The 13849-nt window shown below is 36.0% G+C and overlaps 1 protein-coding gene across 1 annotated transcript in view; it reads left to right on the top strand.

The window, feature by feature from the left end:
- The window catches only part of LOC123672001 (sodium-dependent nutrient amino acid transporter 1-like), an 80744-nt gene that overhangs the window by 18672 nt on the left and 48223 nt on the right, over positions 1 to 13849 (top strand). The window lies entirely within an intron of this gene.

Raw genomic sequence — 13849 nt, 5'->3', positions numbered from 1 at the left:
ATAAAATTCATGTCAATCAAATAATCCATCGTTGTTTTATTGCAATTTAAAGTTCTATAGCTCTAAAAAAAACACCCTTTATATCGTTCCATTTTTAGCAATGGCGTAGTTTTTACTTGTCAATTGTCACAAGCTGACAGCTTCAAAAGTGACAAATGCCGAGATAGCGAGTTATTCAACTTCTCATTGGAAAACCTTGTATTACTAAATTAATATTATACTAGGTATACTAAAAAATGTTATAGGTACTAATGTAATGCTTATACTTATTCCTATCGAATAATATTAACGACAAATCTTATTTCTATACAAAATGTCTAAGACTGACACAAGCCTACCTGGAAAAACGAATATCTAACCACGGCTGAATCAATAAATGTTCCAACAATAGCACAACCATACATGGAAAAAATGAAAAACTACGATTGACTTCGCTAATGTGATTCCAAATAATAGACTTCCAAAACTGATTAGATAGATATATTGATAAAAAAAAAGTTGTGACTTTAGTCCCGACAGAGCTAAAAAGTTTTATTCATTATGGTTTCTGGAAATGGATCAAATTATTTATGAGGCGTATATTGGTCTCAGCATCATAGATAAAGAAACAGCAGTATTCGTTTTGAAACAATCTTTTTCAATAAATATAAGGAAATTGCTTCCCACCTCCTTCCCTGATATTTCGCGTAGTGATTACCAGTCGTTCGTATCTCTTGAAAATTGCATGAAGGATAGGCAGTCGAATTGATGCTGATAGCTACAGTTGAATAATATTTTGATTTCAAATTGTATTCCGGCTGAAGATGACTGCAACAATTCAACCCTCATCAGAGTGCCCCATTTGAAGATAATTTTGACATCTTTCTTTTCAATGCATTTTGTAAGGAGAGCTAAATATTCTGCCATTCGATCGCTTCTAGAATATTAGCACTCCACAGCAGGTTTTATTTCAACTCTCGCAAACACAACGAGAATATTTCCACACGAATGAGCACCTACATCATTAAAGAAAAAAATCAAAAGAAATACTATATATAAATCAGTTGAAAAAAATGTTTTTTCAACCTTCAGTAAAATCTTTCTAGTAAAAACTGTTTTAATTTATCCTTGAAAACCTTTATATTACATGAATAATTTAAATCCTCGTGAAGGTTGTTGAGAATTTTTTTTCCAAGAAAGAATGGTATTTGCTTACCGATTCTATGGGTAGGTTTAACTAAATTCGAGCATTTTTTGGTACCATAATTGTGATTGTCGGAATTTTTCAAAAAGGAGTACCTACTTAACAATAAAACTAGCCCATATCAACTCCAGTATCAGTAACATATCAAAACATTACGCCATTCCTAAGTCTAGAACACACCTACCCTAGAAGCTACAATGTCAAGACTCTTTTCATTTTTTTTAATAAAAAACACATTTCTCCGTTTTTACCTTCTTCAGTTGAGCACCTTGAAAATTAATATTTATATCTATATTTTCATTATATAATTATGAAATACTAGGTATCCCAGTCTGTCCAAATTTATATGCAAATAGTTGTCACAGAACCAGTTGTAGGCTTCCTCAAAATACTTTAAATTTCCCTCGAGATTAAAGTTAGCTCCAGTTCTAATGATTGCTGATACGTCACCTGCATATACATAGAAACAATTAAAAAAAAGATGAAATATATCGTTGATGAAAAGTACAGAACCAAAAACAGAGCCATGAGGCACACCAATCCGTGACAAATAGTCTGAACAAACTTGGTTAAGGCAAACAAACTGTTTCTTGTTATTGAGGAAATCCATAATCCCAATCAAAGAACCACTACGAATACCGATATTTTCAAATTTTCCAAAAAGTAAACTATGATCAACGCAGTTGAACGCCTATCACAACAAAAATGTCTGTAGGGAAATCCAAATGTTCCACGACATAATCAAGAAATCCATTTATTGTATCATTGGTATTCTACCTGCTACGAAAACTAAACTGTATATCATTTATTTTATGAATATTCAGAAACCTTATCACTTGATCCAGGAAACAGTAATCGAAGATCTTACAGAATACAGAGATGTCAAAGATATGGAACGATAATAGTACACGTCTTCCTTATCGTAATTCTTATATAAGGGTGAGATGTTATTAATTTTCAATCTGCTTTGGGAGGAAAACCGCATGAAAAGAGCAAATGGATCATTTGGGGTTATTCTAACTAGTCTTAGGAGCATTAACAAAAAATTGATTGAAAATGTTTGCAATTTCAATAAGATCATCACACACCTTTTCCCTGTCTTGGACTTTTGAACAACCTGATCATTCTATTCTTGAGTTCATTTATAAAACAGTTGTTTCCACTCTATTATCTGATTTGTTGATTTTATTTTGATAAGTTTTGCCAACTAATTTAGAGTGCTCACCTGCATATACTACATGTGCATCGTACATTAATTCCAAAGAACTGAAATTTCTATGAAATTATTAATGTAGCAAACTGTAAACCGTTACCAAATTTCATAAAATTTGTACTAGTATTGTGCAATATATTGAGGTTCCTGGATTTGACTTTTGCGCATAAAAAGGCACTGCGAAAATTTTTATGGAACTATTCATGATCATATAAGATTTTGCCTCATCATTGTTACCATAGCGTGTTTTGAATTCAAAATATATTAATTTCGTCACCAAAAACCTGAGTTGAAGAAATATTTACTTATTTCATTTGTAATGTCACTCGGTATATGAGAAAAGTTGTGAACAAATAGCGGGAAATTATCCTAAAACATCTAAAAACATCTATCTTTGTTAGATTTTGATTCGATGCAAGTAAATGTAAATATTAACATTGTTCTGATAAAGTAGACAAATAACTTGCGACATTTATAATGCAGTAAGGTAGTCATTCTCGTTTCTACAAATAAAGGAAGACACCTGGTATATCGGAACATATGTGAGTCATAACGAACAATAATAATAATAATAATAATAAACTTTATTGATCCTTCCTGACATTAAACAAATGTATAGGATAAGTCATATAAAAATAGTATACAATTTCATAGAGAGAAAAAAAACAAAAAAAAAACAGATTCAACGAATGGAGTCCCTAAGGAACTCTCCAACACTATAGTAGCATCCTTTAATCAATAGCAACTTTACTTCTCGCTTGAAAGACCTTCCATTCATTGATTTCAACCTACTAGGCAAACGGTTGTACAATTTAATGCCCACAAAGCTCGGTGAGGACTCATATTTAGCTGTACGATGTTTGGGGAAGGCTATGGTATCGGTATGGCGTGTCTCATACCCATGAAAGTCAGAGCATCTCTTGTATTTACTGATGTTAAGGTGGATATAATTGAGGCAATTAAGAATGTAAATACATGGGAAGGGAAGCATACCAAATTGACCGAAAATCGGACGACATGAATCGCATGGCCGAAGTCCGAAAATAAGTCGTACGATACGCTTCTGAGAAATGAAAACTCGACTTGACACTGTCGAGGAGCCCCAAAGAACCACGTTGTAATTTAGATGACTGTAAACCATGCTGTAATAAATAGTGAGTAGCTCCTCGACAGGAAGACAACTCCTGAGACGCAATAAGGCATAGTAAGCACTGTTCAGCCTCCCACAAACATGATCAATGTGGAGATGCGACCTAAGGTTTCCGTCCACATATAAGCCCAGAAATTTCACGTCGTCGGTCGCCCTCAATTCTTCCTGTTTGTGTTTTATAATGAAGGGTTCGACACTCGGGTTATCTTGATTCCGAAACCTAACTATTACCGACTTCGTCATATTGAGAATAAGTGCGTTTCTGTGGCACCAATCAATGAAATACTGTACTATCGTTTCGCACAGCGACTTCAATTCCTGCAAACTTTCCGCTCCAATAGCGATAGAAGTATCATCAGCGAACATTATGAGAGTATGGGCTACAACGTATGCAGGCAGATCATTAATAAATAATAAGAACAGAAGCGGGCCCAGTACAGATCCCTGAGCGACACCCATGTTGTTGGTGTATTCGTCAGATGAACCGTCATTCAATCTCACATAAACTTTTCGATCAGATAGAAAACTCTTGACCCAATCAAGAAACACGCCCCTGAATCCCATCTGATACATCTTATTCAAAATGAAGTCATGTTGCAGCGTGTCGAATGCCTTCGACAGATCAAAAAAAATACCTGCCACGTAGTCACCGCCATCCAGGCAGCTGTAAACATACTCGAAAAATTCACAACCGGCCGATTGTGTCGACCTGCCATGCCTGAAGCCATGTTGTTGACTCGATAGTATGGAATACTTTGTCAAATAATTGTACATGCGATTATATATGACTTTCTCTAAGATTTTTGACAATTGGCTAAGGATGGAGATAGGTCGATAGTTTGTTATATCTTGTGCGTCACCCCTTTTATGGACTGGTATAATCCTCGCCAATTTGAGGATAGTTGGGAAGTGACCAGAGGACACTGATTCATTCAGCAGAGCAGCCAGGGGTTCAGATATTAAAGGAGAAATGAATTTCAGGGCCCTGGCAGATATCATATCAGGACCTGCGCTACTACTACTCTTCAGACAGCAAATGGTGGATGAAACTTCCTCGGCAGTAGCAGGAAAGAAGAAGAAATTACAGTTTAGGGAAGTCTGCAAGGTGCATGAACCAGACAAGAAAACGCCAAAATGTTTAAGTATAGAGACAACATTCACTTCAGTAAAATATTCGGCAAAAGCCTCCGAAACCTTCTGGGGACAGGAGATGAGTTCCCCATCGACCCGTAGTGTAATCTTTTTCTGAGATTTAACTTTGATGTTTAATTCGTTGTTTACTAATTTCCAAACTGTTTTGCAAACGTTATCGGAATTAAGTATAATTTTTTTATTATAATTCAATTTAGAGTGTCTTAATAATTGGTTGTACTCAGTCTTTGCTTTTTTATATAAGTATGAAGTCTCAGGAGTATGCAAGTTTTTAGTGAGCCAGTGAAGGTTCTTCAATAGCCAGATAACCTCCGTTTAACTGATAACATCTTTTTATCAGTGTTCTCTATTATATGGGAATAATACAGAATCTATAGGGTGATATTTTTTCTGAAACAGTGCCCGCTTCTTTACTTCAGAACTTTTTATGTGGACCATGGGTTGTAGAAAGAAACTTTGGTCCCGTACTACCATTTTTTAGTTTCTTGTAGTTTTGTCGTATTTGCTATCCATCTCGATGAAAAAATGTCAAACAATTCTCTAGTAATCCTCAGGAAAATCCAAATCATTTGAAATATAGTAAGATGTGATGAATAAAGTAAGTTATAAGCTTTTGCAACTTATTTACCCACATATATGTATGTAGCGAAGATTGATAAACATTCAATAAAGAGGCATATTCATCACAAGAAACACCCTGTATCTCTCATCTAAAAGACTTTTTTCTCTTAAAATGATCCAAGAAATCTTTCATTTTCCATTGCACCTCCAAATTAGGAATACCTTATGTAAACGCAGAATTTCAATTCGATTGGATCTGTTGTTCGCTGAAATAATTTCCTTGTTTGATATCCTTCTTGGATTTAATATGGTTCAGGTAAAGCTATCAACATGAAAAACAAGGCTTTAATTACAATACATAGTTAGAATGATCCGATTTAGTTAAAATATGCGCCGTTTTGTTCGATAACTTGTTGTATTTTTGAAGGTAATATCATTGAGCCTCTCTCATAGAAATCATCGTCCTAATTGGCAAAAAATTGAGACAGTCGATTTTCACATGGAGCGAATTTTCACCAGCAAATTGTTCGCTATGGACTGGAATAGATGGTAATCACTTGGTGCCAGTTCCGGACTATAAGGTGGATGCATAAGAACCTCCCAATCAAGCACTCGGAGCTTCTGGCTATGTGTGTGGCCTGGCGTTGTCCCAATTGAACATAATTCCTCTCCTATTGCCCAAAGCTAGGCGCTTCTGAGCGATTGGTTTCAGACGAATCAGTTGTTGACAGTACAGTTCAGAGTTAACACCTGTGCCGTAGGGGACTAGCGCATAGTAGATAATTCTGCCAATTCTACCAAACACAGAGCCAAACCTTCCTGGCCGTCAATCCTAGCTTGCCACAGTTTCCGCCGGCTCATCGCGTTTCGACCACGACCGTTTCTGCTTGACGTTGTCGTTAAGTGTTCCTCTTTTCATTACCAGTCACAAACCGCTTCAAGAATGTGTCGGTTTTGTTGCAATTCAGCACCTATTCATAAGTGGAATTTCTCTCCATGAGGTTTTTTTTGCGTTAACTCATATAGTAATATGCAAATGATTTCAAACGGTTTTTTGTGCAATCTGTAGCTCTCGGCCAATCGAAATAGTGCGTACATGATGGACGCACCCGATAATGTCCATGATTTCATCGACGTTTTCGAAAATTGGCCTTCCAGTGCGTGTTTGACATCGAATTTATCGGAACGGAATCGACGAAACAAAAATTACAGTATCAGGACCGTAAAAAACTATTTACATTTTCAGCCGCCTGGCTTGCATTTTCGCCTTAATCGAAGAAAAACTGTTATGAATAGCGTATTTTCTCTTTGATCGTGTCCATCTTTGACGCGCGCTCTAACTAAACTGACTAAACTGAGTCAATTAATCGCAAAACTGTTAGAAAAGTTTTTGTGGTACGAAATCTCATATTTCTAACGCCTTCATAGTGGAACCCGATCGGACTTATACAACGCGATATTCAGATAACGAAAACCAATTACAGGGTGTTCCAAATTAAGTTGGTACCATTGCCAACTCCGTTATTATTGATGTTACGGTTGAATGGGCAAATTGGTAGCCTTTTTAGTGGCCTTCTCGACGCCGATAACAAAAAAAAATTGATAGTCGCATAATATTTTATAAAATGATTTTTTTTCCAATGGAACACCCTATATTTTTTCATGCATTTCAATTCGTAATAACATTCTCAACAACAAATCTCATATCACCTTTCTTCCTAAAGTGGAAAATGAGTGACTTATTTGGAAATATTTATTTCTTTCACTAGTACAGAAAATGTATTTGTTTTGGCGAATAAAACCTCATGATTGTCCAAACACCCATTTTGTGTACTTATACGAATGACAATATTTTGTTACTAATAGCAAAATAAGACAGTAAAAAGAAAAAATTGCGCTGGGATGTGAACTCGTGAAACCCGTGATCATCATGTCGCACCACTCAATTGACACCACTAAGCTATTTGGTATTAATATACAAAACGATAATTTCCATCTTAAAGCCATTCCTCTATCCGCATTCATTTTGTGAATCAATAATGTCAATAGAAGAGCCCAAATATTATGTGTTCAACAAGAAGGCGGTGTTTTTTAACATTTACTCGATATTTTATAGCGCTTTATCAAATCCGTTTGTTATGTTTCCTATTAATAAAACTGTCTTATTTTCACCTTTACGAAAAAAAGTCAAATGAGCTTTGTTGTTGAGAATGTTATCACGAATCGAACTATATAGGGTGTTCCATTGAAAAAAAAATCATTTTATAAAATATTATGACAACGCGACTATCAACTTTTTTTTGTTATCGGCGTCGAGAAAGCCATTAAAAAAGCTACCAGTTTGCCCATTTAACCGACATCGTAGCATCAATAATAACGGAGTTGGCAATGGTGCCGACTTAATTTGGAACACCCTGTATAATCCAGTCCGTGATGGATAGAAATTTGGTTCACATGTTTACCAGGACTATGTACGATATAAGTTTGTTGCACCCACTCTGGGACACCCTGCCTAGAGTGCATACCGAATGAGCCAGCTTTGACCAGGCGTAAGTTCTTCTCTGTTGTTTTTTGATCTCCAATAATTTCATAGGTGGACAATAAACCAAAGCAATGTGAGGATACATTGTGCATAACTGCACTAGTTCCTCCACCTCATGCAAGGAATAAAATCATTGATTCCTTCAAATATTCTCAAGAACCAGGAAACGAGGAGATGATCATTAAATTATACGGTTCTCAGAGAAAGCCGAGAAATCGAATTATAGCTAATTTATCGGAATGACTAGTCCTCATATACACAACGTATTTAAATAAGCGGCCAGTTTGCGCGACTTTGTGTAGATCCAATACGATCAATTTCTATCATCAGCGGTCGTTAAGAAGAAATGATCTATCAATTAATTTCTTCATCCGTTGAAAATCGTGGCCATCTAGCCGGGAAATGGCCAGTCTCCTACAGTCCGGAACTGGATTAATTGCAGGAAAATATTATGATGTGAAATATTACATCTGAATTACTGCTGGTCGATTTTAGCGCTCGTTTCGATCAATTAAATCGGTTCTAATGGCTGAAACCGTTGTATCGAGGTAGAACGAAACCGTAAGTGATATATGTGCAGTTATACCGAACGTAGTTCGAACTTAAAGTGTATCTAAATTGAGAAACTATGTAGTGTGATTGGAAGTCTACTGTAAATTTTACCATAGGCTTCATTAAGTTCGACGAGGTACCTGGAATCATCAACACAAAAATTTGAAACTTTTGCATTATCTTATATTTCCGAACGTTTTTTTTTAATAAAAACTGAAATATACACAGTAAGTTTCAACTGAGGAATGCTCCAATCATCTCAGAAACGGATAAAACGATTTTTATAGATTTTGGTGTACAGGGTGGGCTACTACTTTTAAACCAGAGGAGGAATTAGAAAAAGGGTGATATCGAAAAAAATTCATATCTCCGCTAATACGGATGATAGAGCTCTGAAATTGAAACATTATACATGCACTTTATTACGTAGAGTCCAGTAGTGTGCTAGTATTTTTAACAGGGTTTATAATTACGAAGCATTGATCCAAAGTTAAGTTTTTTCAAATGGCAACACTAGATTTCTGTGCCATTTTTTAAAAGCTCAATTTTTCCTGATTTCAAAAATATAATCTCATTACAACTCTCCCGATTGGAACATTCCGAGGAACATTCCATGATGTGGAACTTTTCGTTATTTTCAAATCCATTTTGATAAATAAAAAATATACAATTCAGATTCGAATATTGTAGAAAATAGTGGAAAGCTTAGAAATAATCAGATTGACGGAAGGACACTCCTCTTGTTATAGAAGGCTCAATTTTTCTGTGCCCATCAACAGGTGAAACCCTAGAAATATTGAGACTCTTAGATAAAAGAAGGTCTTTGACCATTTTCTAATTAAAATAATAGAATAAGATGGCTATGATTGAGAGGGTGGTGAAACAGTGACGCGATCGTTTCAGGCGCCTCCATTTGAGGGGCGGTAATTCGGCCTACTTTGCTGGCCGCCTTTTCATATTTCCTTGGTTCTTAAAGAAAAAACATAAGGTTTTTCCAACTAATATAAACAGAATTCCCCATTACCCTCATTGAACAAGGAATAAAATCATTATGCATTTCATACTGACAAAAAAAACACTATCTTCGCTTTCGAATTATTTGGAAGCCGATTTTCACACATTCAACTAATGGAAAATTCATACCATTTTGCATTCGAAACTCGTTACTGTCAAATGCTAAATGTTTTCAGCGGAACACATGTTTGTAAGCCCCATTAGTTTTCCTAGCAATATTTTTCATTAATTAAATTTTTTTTTAAACACGGTTGCAAGATTTTTCACAAGTTCTTCATTAACATTGGAACAGGGGCTGTTTTTTTTTGGTTGTTATGAGGAAGGTGAGGATTGTTATGCTCTTTCAGCAGGGGATCCAAAAAAGTATTTACTCCAGGCGCCAAAATTACTTGCCAGCGCTGATGACCTAATCATCGAATCAATTTGTTTAATTGTAATACATATCTACTTTCAATTATCGGTGTCTTTCAACTTAAGAGTAAGCACCACCACGTGGTTGCTCAGAGATATTTTTTCTTAAAAATCACCGATTTTTATGAAGTTTTCACGTTATTTCCTCAAACAATAATCTACATGAAAGAAAATGAATTTTTTTAATTAGCGAATGGAAAAAAAATTTTTGGTAACTTTTCGTTTTCCGCAAAAAATTTGAAGATATGTACTTTGTATAAAGCACTGATATATTCGAAAAAAATTAAACTTACCAAAAACTATTACAAAAGAGGTAAAATTATGATTTCGTGAAAGTTGTCGTACAGTGCTGCCTTCTATTTATTTTCTTCGAAAAAATAAAGAAGATGAAGTGAATGGACAACTTCGTACACCGTACAAAGTTTGGTCATCGCAGGAACGCCAGAGGGAATATGAATGGGTACCAAAGTTTAACTGATGCGCCAAAAACTACGTTTTTGTAATTCCTCCTAATATATGGGATGTTGCCAAATAAGTGCGGGAGTTTTTAGGGTGAATCCTTGTCTCAAATTTTAGGGGGTCTTTCATATTCAACAAAAGTTCTTAGGCCTTTCGTTGGAAAGTTATACGCTTGTCAAAAAATGGAAAAAGGAAATTAAATCAAATTTTCCTGTCCCAATGCGGTAAAGTTGTACTTTCCGAAACAGAAACAATGTGGTAAAGAAGTTATTTAGGCACGGTTGTAGAAAAATATAAATTTCAATTGAACACATTGATTTCAAATGATTAATTAATACATTAAAAATACAAATGTTGAATTTTTGCGCCGGACATACGGTTTTTTATTTGAAAATTAAATTAATTCGTTTGCACGTTGCTGGAATACTCAATATCATAACAACGTGTAAATGAATTAATTTTATTCCTTCATGCGAAACCGTACGTCAGCGGAAGAAAAAACAAGAGACCAGATTTGCTCAGAAATGAATGAGAATTTCAAAAATAATTTTTAATTCAAGCAGAAGCTGTGATTATCACTTTCAATTATCTTGTACAGGATGGGCCAAATTGGACACTTTTGAATGAGAAGTAGTATTTCTATACTAGATAGACATAAGAACAAAAGATCAATTTGGTCGCAGTTCCCGGTAGGCTAACAGAGCCGTAACGACCCCAATTCAGTGAATACTAGATGAACGAAAACTGATATCGGTGTCAGCTGAGGGCCAATTTTCATGAGAATCTCATTGGCGAAAACCGCAACTCCTTAGTTATTACTGTTACATAGTTGAAGGATGTTTTCGAGAATGTTTATTTAACTGAATTTTTTTATAATATATTTTAAAAATGAGCTATATCGAATTTTCTGAAGAATAAATTCGAGAAGTATTAGAAGATCGATGTTATCTTGCGCTATTTGTTTCTATCATCTCTAAAAGTATACAGCTTCACAAAAGTTAAGACATTTTGAGACTATTTCAAAAGTCTTCTTTTTTTTTAAAGATGAGAAACCTAAATGTTTACTCACTCATCTAAACTATTTTTTGCCCATTCATTTATGAGTTCCACATTTTTAGTTGAAAATTGTTTTCTTAATTTTTGTTGTACAAAATCAGTTCACTCGAAAAATTGAAAAAATGAAATTTAGTAAAAAGTATTGCCTCCTCAAACATCAACCATAGTTTCATACTTTCGATTAGATTGTAGAAGTAGCCTTGATCAATTTCTCTCCAGAGTTGCAGTAGAAGCCGTCTGAGTTCTCTAATATAAGGAGGTGGTTGGTGAAAATCTAAAGCTCTTTGTAGCCGATCCTAAGGGTGTTCAATGGTATTGAGGTCTGACGACCGAAGGGGCAAGGCCAAATGTAGAATACCATGAATTCCCAGAGCTTATCGTCCAATAATGAGAAATTTGGCACAATAGCATCATGAAACAAAGGGATTATATTGTCAATGACTTGATTTATGTGAATCTGCGTATTCATGGTAGCATCAAGATTCAATAATTCTGTTCGTCCGTTGAAACAAATGCCTCCCCAAACAGTGATTATACCACATTTGAACGGATGAACTTCCTGAACCGATCTGCTGCGACTTCTGGGCACCAGAGGATGGGTCCATATCCGAACACGCCGACCATCAGAAAATTATCCATATCTTGACTCATATGTGAACAATACAGACCTTCATTGATTGTTCCAGATCACGTGCTCATTGCTCCATTACAATTGCAATTGCATATGATTTTGAGTTAATGGAATACTCCTCAAAAGTCGTCGAGAATGTAGATAAATGGCTCGAAGTCTTCGACGAACTGTTTCAATCGAAACCAAAACACCCAAAGTGTTCAATGTTCAAAAGCCGCTGTTGCATGATTCGACAAGTACTCAAAGGCTCTCTACGTGTAGTCAGAGTCAGAAAGCGATCTTGTGCATGAATGGTAGATCTTGGACGTTCACTTCTCGGCCTTTCGGTCACGTTTCCAGTTTCTCAATATCGATAGATGAGTCGGAAAACTGTGCCCTCACTAAATTGAAAGAAATTTACAACATCTCTCTGATAACGTCCCGCCTCGATCATACCAATAGTTCTATTGGCTTCATCCGCACTAAGTTTACGTCTAGGTATTATTTCAGAACAAATTTTCAGAATTTGAATCAAAGTTGATTGTAACGTAAAACAACACCTGATCCAACATTCTTAGAAACGCCAATGACAAGAACATGTCTGAAACTGAAAAAGTTATCAAACGAGGAGCAAAAAAAAATTCACATATAAGAAAGTAAATGAACTGATCCACATGAGTTAGGAATATTGACTTAAATTGCAAAAAAATATAGTTTAAATGAGATTTCGGTGATGAAAATTCATATCAATATGATTTCAAGTTGTAGGAAATAAAATTAAGTTTAGCCTGTAGGTCTACACCGTATACAGGGTGGTTAAGAAAAATCGAGTAAAATAACGAAATTTTATTCTCAGAGAATTAAAGCATTTTAAGACTATCAATACAATGCATGGCCTCCATGGGCATCAATAACAGCTTTGTATTCTACACACGAGGTTGTTGAACATTTCTTGAGGAATTTGGTTCCATAAACGGGGCAGGAGCTCTCTCAGATCATTTGAGGATTCTGGGGTAGGTTGATGATTATCTAATCTTCTTTGGAGCATATCCCATGCATGTTCTATGCAATTCAAATCTGGTGAGTGCAGAGGTATTGGTAAATGTGGAATACCAAGCTCCTCGCGCGCATTCTCAACTATGGCTGCACGGTGCGGTCTAGCGTTATCGTCTAGAAATTGAAAATTTGGCACAATATTGTCAATGACATGCTCCCTACACTGTGAGGCGGTCATATTCCCAGGACAAATGTGTAGATCTGTGCGCCCGTTGAAACATATCCCGGCCCATACCATAACACTACCCCCTCGGAATGGATGGATTTCTTGGACATAGCGACGATTACGGGGTATGCGTGGGATTGTCCATACCCTCATTCTTCGAAAATCTGAAAATCGTCCATATCTGGATTCATCAGTGAAAAGGACACTACGCCAATGATCGTTCCAATTGATATGTTGCCTTGCCCATTCCAGTCTTTGACGCGTATGGTCACGTGTTAATGAAACTCCGTCTTAATGGACGTCTAGAACCTAGAGTCACCTCTCTCAAATGTCGTCTGATGGTTTCGATGGAATCTTGAACACCATCTGCATTTTGAAAAGTATTCCGTAGCATTCTACAAGTAGATGTACTGTTTCTTCTCGCCGAAACGGCGATGAAACGATCCTGAGCAGGTGTTGTTTTTCGTCGCCCACCAAGCCTTGGTCTTTCCAACACGGAACCTGTCTCTCTGAACCTATTCCAAATTCGAGATATCACACTTTGGCTGACTTGTAGCCTTTCCGCTACAACAACCTGAGTTAGGCCACCCTGTAGAATTCCGATAGCCCTATTAGCCTCAGCGTTTGTTAATTTACGTCTTGGCATTTTCAGAAAACTCGTTTCAAATCGAAGAAAACTTCAGAAAAAAGGCGACCAGATTGACGAAATGTCTCATACTGATTT

This window comes from Harmonia axyridis, chromosome 2 (genome assembly GCF_914767665.1).
Source record: "Harmonia axyridis chromosome 2, icHarAxyr1.1, whole genome shotgun sequence".
NCBI lineage: Eukaryota > Metazoa > Arthropoda > Insecta > Coleoptera > Coccinellidae > Harmonia > Harmonia axyridis.
Note: the sequence above shows the minus strand (reverse complement) of the source record. Positions and strands in the feature narration are given on the sequence as shown.